Here is an 8,280-nt window from a genome sequence, read left to right on the forward strand (position 1 = left end):
ACACTAATGTGCAGATTTTTTTCAATAAATACAGTCCGGCAAATGTATTTTCCTCTTATTATTTTTTCCCTGTAGCTTTATTATAAGAACACAGTACGTGATACATACACATTCAAAATATGTTAATTGATATCAGTAAGGCTTCAGGTCAACAGTAAGCTATTAGTAGTTAACTTTGGGGGGAGTCAAAAGTTATATGCATATTCTCAACTTAGTAGGGTCAGCACCGCAACCCTCTGGTTATTCAAGGGTCAACTATACAATATCCAAAAATGTCTTTAAAATCATAAGTATTGGGACGCCTGGGTGGCTCAGTTGGTTAAGCAGCTGCCTTCGGCTCAGGTCATGATCCCAGCGTCCTGGGATCGAGTTCCACGTCGGGCTCCTTGCTCAGCAGGGAGCCTGCTTCTCCCTCTGCCTCGGCCTGCCATTCTGTCTGCCTGTGCTCTCTCTCTCCCCCTCTCTCTCTCTGATAAATAAATAAAATCTTAAAAAAAAATTAAAAAAAAATCATAAGTATTTTGTAATGATAGAATGTAAGGCTATTTGTGAAGTAATACTTAAAAGATAATATAGTTCATTGCCAATTATAGACAGCAAGAATAAGGGGAAATATTACTAAAAATCCCAGTGTTAAAAATTGATTTGAATTTCTAACAAAATGATTCTAAACTTTAATCTTTCTTAAACACCAAAGCATGGTAATACAGAGAAGTTTAAAAAGCCAACTATATTGAAACTTACAAATTGGAATAATTATATAAGGCAAATAAATCTAAGACCTGCATTTTGGGCTATGACAGTATTGGACTTGGGAAAACCACATATAATGTTAAGTATGGCAAAAATGTTTCCAAAAATAGTATTCTCTAGGTATCCTGCTACAGTCTTCTCTTCCAGAGGAATGGTAGGCTATGTGTTGACATTTTTTAGGGTATCTTTCCTTTAATAAAAAAAAAATCTAAAACTATAGGCTAAAATAGAAATGTCTTCTTCCCTGAAGACAAACGTGATCCTCCGTGCAAATGAGACACCGGAAAAAGGAAAAAAGATTTAAAATAGGGTGAATCTTGATTCATAATAGAAGGTTGAAAAGCTGCTGATAGAAAAGCAATCACCAGTTACAATACTCTTCAAAGCTACTGTCCTTTGCATAGTGATAAGCTAAAAGTGCTTTACCACGTAGAAGCTGCTATGCATTTGAAAAGCAGTGAATTAGATAAGCGTATCATTTCTCTATCTAAAACTCATATAGTAAAACCTAAGAATTGAAACAGCATTGATTAACTTCATCCCCAGTCAATTAATTGGATCTTTTTCTTTCTTCTTCTCCTTTCTTCTCTTTTTTTTTTCCTCTTTTCGTTCTCTTGCTTTGGTTTATCTTTTCTTTTTTTCATTCTTTCTTTCTTTCTTTTTTTTTTGCTCATTTTCTCTTGCTTTCCATACTAATCAACCTCTTTTGTCCTATAAAAAGACACATTACAGCGGGAAGAAGAGACACATTCAGGAGTAAGGATTCCCTTCTCTAAAAAGATTAGCTATTGCCTTTTACCATTATGAATATTTTGTGTGTGTGTGTGTGTGTGTGTGTACGTGTGCCCTTGTGCATGTATAGACATTTATATGCACATAGAATTTTTGTTACCTGAGAAGAAAACTCTGAACTAATGACATAGTCACTACCCTTCTTACTCCTCTCCTGGCCTTTGGCAACCACTAATAGGCTTTCTGTTTCTGGATTTTGCTATTCTAGGTGTTTCATATAAATGTAATCTTAGAATATGTGGCTTTTTTTGTGTCTGGATTCTCTCACTTAGCATAATGTTTCATGGTTCATACATATTGTTACATGTGTCAATAATTCATTCTTTTTATGGCTGGACAGTGTTTCATTATATGGGTATAACCCATTTGTTTATCAGCTGATGGCTATTTCAGTTTTCTACCTCTGGACAATAATAAATAGTGCTGCTGTGTACATTCATGTACACATTTTTTGAACAGCTGTTTTCAATTTTGGGGGGTATATACCTATGAATGAAATTGCTGTGTTCTACGACAGCTATGTTTAATTCATTGAGAAACATTAAAATCTTTCCAAAGCAGTTTATTCAGTTGACGTTCCCACAGTAATACATAAGGGCTCCCATTTTTCCACAACCTGCAGACATTTTTCTTTTTAAATGATGGCTGTTCTGGTAGGTGTGAAATGGTGTTTACTGTGATTTTGAGTGTATTTCCTAATAACTGCAGACAAAAAGCATCCTTTCATATGTTCTTTGGCTATTTGTCTATCTTTGTCCTAATGTTTACTCAGGTCCTTTGCCCATTGAATTAGTTTCCGACAGCCGCTGAAGTAAAGTACCATGAACTAGATAATGTTAAACAAAAATTCATGGTCTTAGTGTTATTTTTTTTAAGATTTAATTTATTTATTCGATAGAGAGAGACACAGTGAGAGAGGGAATACAAGCAGTGTAAGTGGGAGAGGAAGAAGCAGGATTCCCGGCAAGCAGGAAGCCCGATGCGGGGCTCGATCCCAGGACCCCGGGACCATGACCTGAGCCGAAGGCAGTTATCTAATGACTGAGCCACCCAGGTGCCCCGGTCTTAGTGTTCTTGAGGGTTAGAAGTCCAAAATCAAGATGTAGGCAGGGTCATATTCTCTCTGAAATCTTCAAGGAAATCTTGCCTTGTCCTTTCCTAGGCTCTGGTCATTTGCTAGTGATCTTTGACATTCTTAGCATAAAGATAAATCATTCCAATCCTCCATCTCCATATGAGCATCTTCCTTTGTCTTCATATGGTAGCCTCCATATAAGGGCACCAGTCATAGTAGATTGGAGGCCCACCCTATTCCAATAGAACCCCACTTTAAGTAATTACGTCTACAACCGTTCTATTTCCAATCAAGAAATTATGAGGTAAGGGTGATAGGATTTCAACGTTATCTTTTTTTGGGAGGAACACAATTCAACCTGTAACATATTTGTTACTTAGGACTGTTTTTATAGTTTTGATTTATAAAAGTTATTTACATATACTAGATATTAGATCTTGATCAGATTTGAATCACAAATCTTTTTCTACATCTGTGGACTGTCTACTCATTCTCTTTATAATGTTTGCACATAAGTTTTTAATTTTGATGAAGTCCAATTTTTTTCTTGTAATTTTGGTTTCATATCTGAGAAACCATTGCCAAATCCAAGGTCATGAAGACTTACACCTGTGTTTACTTATAAGAGATTTAAGTTTTGCCTGTAAAAGTTTTAAGTTTTAGCTTGTTTGTTTATAGCTCTTATATTTAGCTTTGGTCCCTTTGGGGTTAATTTTCTGCATATGATGTGAGGTAAGTGTCTACCTTTATTCTTTTGCTTGTGGAATCCAGTTGTCTCAATATCATCTGTTGAAGAGACCATTCTTACTGACGAGTATTGACACCTTTGTCAAAAAATTAAACGAACAGATTACAGATATATTTTTCATCTCTCAGTTATGGTGCATTAATCTATATGTTTCTCCTCATGTCGGTTGCTAATGTTTGGAAACTTGTAATTATCAGCGCCCGTGTTTGCATTGTTGTAGCATTGCACAGGGTTTTAAAACTGGGACAGGTAATCGTCTACATTTGCTCCTCTTTTTCAGTATTGTTTTAGGGCCTCTTACAATTCCATTTGAGTTTTACAATCAGCTTGCTCATTTTTGCAAAAAGGACATTGGCTTTTAATACAAACTCCATTGAATCTGCAGATAGCTTTGGGGAATATTACCATCTTAAAAATAGTGGGTGTTCCAATATATAAACACAAGGTGCTTTCCCATTTACTTAGGTCTTCTTTATTTCCTTTCAGTAATGTTTTCTATTTTAGTTTTTTGGTAAAATTTGTTCCAAAGTATCTTCTTTTTGGTCCTACTACAAGTGGAATTATTTTATTTCCTTTCATATTGTTCATTCTTAGTGCACAAAAAATCCAACAAATTGACCATGTTTTCTGCAACTGTGGTGAACTCATTTAATCTAATAGTTGTTTTAAAAAAATTCTTTAGGACTTTTAACAGTGATAGTATTATGTCTTCATTTCAAATTTTGTTTTTTATTTTTGTTTTTTTTAAATTTATTTTTTATTTATTTTCGGCATAACAGTATTCATTATTTTTTCACCACACCCAGTGCTCCATGCAATCCGTGCCCTCTATAATACCCTCCACCTGGTACCCCAACCTCCCACCTCCCCCCTGCCACTTCAAAACCCTCAGATTGTTTTTTAGAGTCCATAGTCTCTCATGGTTCACCTCCCCTTCCAATTTCCCCCAACTCCCTTCTCCTCTCTGTCTCCCCATGTCCTCCATGTTATTTGTTATGCTCCACAAATAAATGAAACCATATGATAATTGACTCGCTCTGCTTGACTTATTTCACTCAGCATAATAATCTGTTTTTTATTTTTCTTGATGAATGTTCTGGCTTAGAACATCTACAGTGTTGAATATAAATGGGGAAAGGAGGTACCTTTTCATATTCCTTAGGGGGGAAAGATTTAAATCTTTCAACACTGAGTATGATGATAGCTGATATTTCTCAAAAATGTCCTATATTAAGGTGAAGTTGTCTTCTTTCTAGTTGGTCTAACTTTTTAAATATAAATGGGTATTAGATTTTGATGAATGCTTTTTCTGTATGAACATATAACATAATGTAGCTCTTCCCTCTTCATTCTATCTGTGGAGTGTGTTACACTGATTTTTTTCAGTATGTTTAATCACCCTTACATTCCTGGAATAAATCCTACATAGTTATGCTGTACAAAACTTCTGATAAAATTCAGTTGGATTAAGCTTGACAGTATTTGTTTGAGTATATATGTATAGTCATAAGAGTTGCTGCTCTGTAATCCTATTTTCTTATGTTGTCTTTAGTATTGGTATCAGGGTAATGCTGGTTATATAGAACTAGTTAGTAAGTGCTTGCTTCTCATCTATTATTTTGGAAAAAATTAAGATTGGTGACCAATCTTTGAAAACTTGGTAGAATTTACCAACAAAGTCATCATGTGTTGTATTTTTTTAATTTATTAGGAGGTTTCTGAAAACTGATTTCATCTTCTGTTATAGAGGTGTTCAAACTTTTATTCTAGATTCAGTTTTGGTAGTTCTGGGTTCTTAGAATTTGTCTATCAGGTGATCTAATTTGTTGTAGAATCATTTATAGTACTCCTTTGGGTTGAATTTCTTTTCTTTCTTTCTTTTTTTTTTAAAGATTTTTATTTATTTGAGAGCGAGCACGAGCATGGAAGAAGGGCAGAGGGAGAGGGAGAATCAGACTCTCCACTGAGCAGGGAGCCTGATACAGGGCTGGATCTTAGGACTCTGGGATCATGACCTAAGCAAAAAGCAGATGCTTAACTGACTTAGCCACTTAGGGGCCTTAAATTTCTATTTTTTTTTTTAAGATTTTATATTTATTTATTTGACAGAGAGAGATCACAACTAAACTGAGAGTCAGGCAGAGAGAGAGAGAGAGAGGGAAGCAGGCTCCCCGGGGCCTGAGATCATGACCTGAGCCGAAGGCAGCGGCTCAACCACTGAGTCACCTAGGCGCCCCTTAAATTTCTATTTTTAATTAAAGTTGATATGAAATATATTTTATGTGTACAACATGGTGATTTGACATTATTATACATTACAAAATGCTCACCACAATAACATTGGTCACCATATAAAATTATATCATTGAATGTATTTCATATGCTATAGTTTTTACCCCCATGGCATGTGTTATTTTATAACTGCACATTTGTACCTCTGAATCCCCTTCACCTATTTTCCCTGTACACCAATTCCCACCCCTTCGGCAACCATCAGTTTTTTCTTGTTCGACTTTATTCTTTTTGTTGCTGTTATTTAGTAATTTTTTTTCCGATTCTACATAAAAGTGAAATCATATGGTATTTGTTTTCCTCTGATGGACTAACTTCACTTAGCATAAAACCCTCTAGGTCCACTCACGTTGTTGTAAATGGGTAAGATTGCATTCTTATTAATTTTTATTTATTTTTTAATTCCAGCATAATTAACATACAGTGTTACATTAGTTTCTGGTGTACAATATAGTGCTTCAGCAATTCTATATATTATGCAGCGTTCATTACGCTAAGTGCACCACCAGTCCTCGTCAGCTAGTTGACCCATCCGTCCTCCCTCCTCCGCTTGGTAACCGCCAGTTTGTTGTCTATATTTAACAGTTTGAGTGGGGTTTTTTTTTTTTTGTCTTTTTCTTTCATCATTTATTTTTGTTTTTCTTAAATCCCAAGTACATGTGAAATTATATAGTTATGTGTCTTTCTTTGACTTACTTCACTTAGTATATACCTTCTAAGTGTATTCATGTTGTTGCAAATGGCAGTGTTCCACTGTGTGTCTGTATATGTGTGTGTGCATGTGTGTATGTCTGTGTGTCTGTTCTTTGGGTAAATACCCAGTAGTAGAATTAACTGAATCGTGTGGTAGTTGTGTTTTTAATTTTTTGAGAAACCTCCATACTGTGTTCCACAGTTGCTGCACCAGCTTGCATTCCTACCAGCAGTGCAGGAAGATTCCCTTCTCTCCACATCCCACCAACACTTGTTTTTTGTGTTGTTGATTTTAGCCAGTCTCACACATGTGTAGTGATATTTTACTATGGTTTTGATTTGCATTTCCCTTACGATGAGTGATATTGAGCATCTTCATGTGTCTGTTGGCCATCTGTATATCTTTGGAAAAATGTCTGTTCATGTTTCTCATTTTTTTAATTGGATGCAGGTTTTTGTTTTCGTTTTTGTTTGGTGTTGAGTTATATAAGCTCTGCATATATTTTGGCTATTAACCCCCTATTAGATGTATCATTTGCAAATAAATTCTCCCACTCAGTAGGCTGCCTTTTTGTTTTGTTGATTATTTCCTTTGCTGTGCAAAAGCTTTTGTTTTGGTAGTTTATTTTTGCTTTTGTTTTCTTTGCCTTAGGAGACACATCTAGAAGAATGTTGCTATGACCAATGTCAGAAAATTGGTACCTATACTGTCTTCTACATTTTGAGTTTATTTTTGTGTATGGTATAAAGAAGCAGTCCAGTTCATTCTTTTGCCTGTAACTGTCCAGCTTTCTTTTCTTTTTTAAAGATTTTATTTATTTGACCGAGACACAGTGAGAGAGGGAACACAAGCAGGGAGAAGAGGGAGAGGGAGAAGCCAGCTTCCTGCTGAGCAGGGAGCCCTATGTGGGGCTTGATCCCAGGACCCTGGGACCATGACCTGAGCTGAAGGCAGGTGCTTAATGACTGAGCCACTCAGGCACTCCAGCTGTCCAGTTTTCTCAATAACATTTGTTAAAGAGACTGTCTTTTTCTCATGGGATATTCTAGCTTCCTTTATCTTGGATTACTTGACCACATATTCATGAGTTTATTTCTAGGATCTCCATTCTGTTCATTCATCTACAGGTCTATTTTTGCATCACTACCATACTGTTTTGATTACTGTGGCTTTGTTCTATATCTTCAGATCTAGGATTATGAAGCCTTCAGCATTGTTTTGTTTGCAGGCTGGCTTTGGTTATTTGCTTTGGTGGTTCCGTACAAATCTTAGGACTGTTTGTTCTACTTCTGTGAAAAATGTTGGTATTTTGATAGGGGTTGCCTTAAATCTGTAATCACTTTGGTTAGTCTGGACATTTTAACAATGTTTGTTCTTCTAATCCGTGAACATGGAATATCTTCCCATTTCTTTATGTCATCTTCAATTTCTTTCATCAGTGTTTTATAATTTTCAGAGTACAGTTCTTTTGACTCCTTGGTTAAGTTTTAGTCTGAGGTATTTTATCATGTCTGTTGCAATTATAAATAGGATTGTTAATTTCTCTTTCTTCTGCCTTATTATTGGTGTATAGAAATACAACAGGTTTTGTATATTGATTTTTTTATATCCTGTAACCTTACTGAGTTCACTTATCAGTTCCAGTATTTTTTTGGTGGTCTTCAGGGTTTTTTATATATAGTATCATGTCATCTGCAGATAGTGATGGTTTTACTTCTTCCTTACCAATTTGGATGTCTTTTATTTCTTTTTATTGTCTTACTGCTGTGACTAGGACTTCCAGTACTGTGTAGAGTAAAAGTGGTAAGAGTGAATATCCTTGTCTTCTTACTCTTGACTTTAGGGGAAAAGCTGTTTTTCACAGTTGAGTATGCTATTAGCTGTACTTTTTTTTTTTTTTTATGTGGCCTTTATTATGCTGAGGTT

This window comes from Mustela erminea, chromosome 21 (assembly GCF_009829155.1).
Source record: "Mustela erminea isolate mMusErm1 chromosome 21, mMusErm1.Pri, whole genome shotgun sequence".
Lineage (NCBI taxonomy): Eukaryota > Metazoa > Chordata > Mammalia > Carnivora > Mustelidae > Mustela > Mustela erminea.